Below are 618 nucleotides of genomic sequence, written 5' to 3' on the forward strand. Positions count from 1 at the left end.
TGGAGTTTTGTACTTTGTCATGAGCTGCTTTGAAGAAGTTGTATAATGACGGCAACCATCATGAGTACTTGAGTGCCTCAGCAGTCCCCAAAGCCCAGGTCACACAGCTGCTAAGCTCGTGACCACCATGCCCCACCTACATTCTCGCCCCAACCCCAACCCTGTGTACATACGCTCACCCCCCCCCCCGCCACGTCCCCCTCTTCAGAGTTTCTCCTTGTGCTAATTAGTACACACCAGAGAGATCATAAAAACACACAGTCTGCCTCATCTAGGAGTTTCCGAAGGCTCTGAATTCCCACCCAGCCCTGAGAAGTGAATGAGGCAGCTGATCTAACTGTCACAGCCAGCAGCGTGCAGACCAGCCAGGTGTCTGGCCCTAGGTCAGAGGGACTGCCAGCCCCAGAGCCAGGGATCACACTAGTCCGGTTCAAAGCTGGGTAGGGGGGTTTTCAGGCCTACTCTTTTGTTCTGGGTGGCCCAGTTGGGAAGGATCTTCCCCCCAGATAGGCTTTCATTGGTTTTAAAAAAAAAAAAAAAATGGAGATACTCAACAGCCACTGTTTCTGGGGCTTCCGAATTCGGGGCATTTGTTCTCAATTGCATTTTGGATCATCC

The sequence above is a fragment of the Sus scrofa genome, chromosome 17 (genome assembly GCF_054392235.1).
Source record: "Sus scrofa isolate SSC_HxYL_T2T_F1_AM1 chromosome 17, Sscrofa_HxYL_maternal_Yorkshire_Landrace_v2.0, whole genome shotgun sequence".
In the NCBI taxonomy this organism is placed as follows: Eukaryota; Metazoa; Chordata; class Mammalia; order Artiodactyla; family Suidae; genus Sus; species Sus scrofa.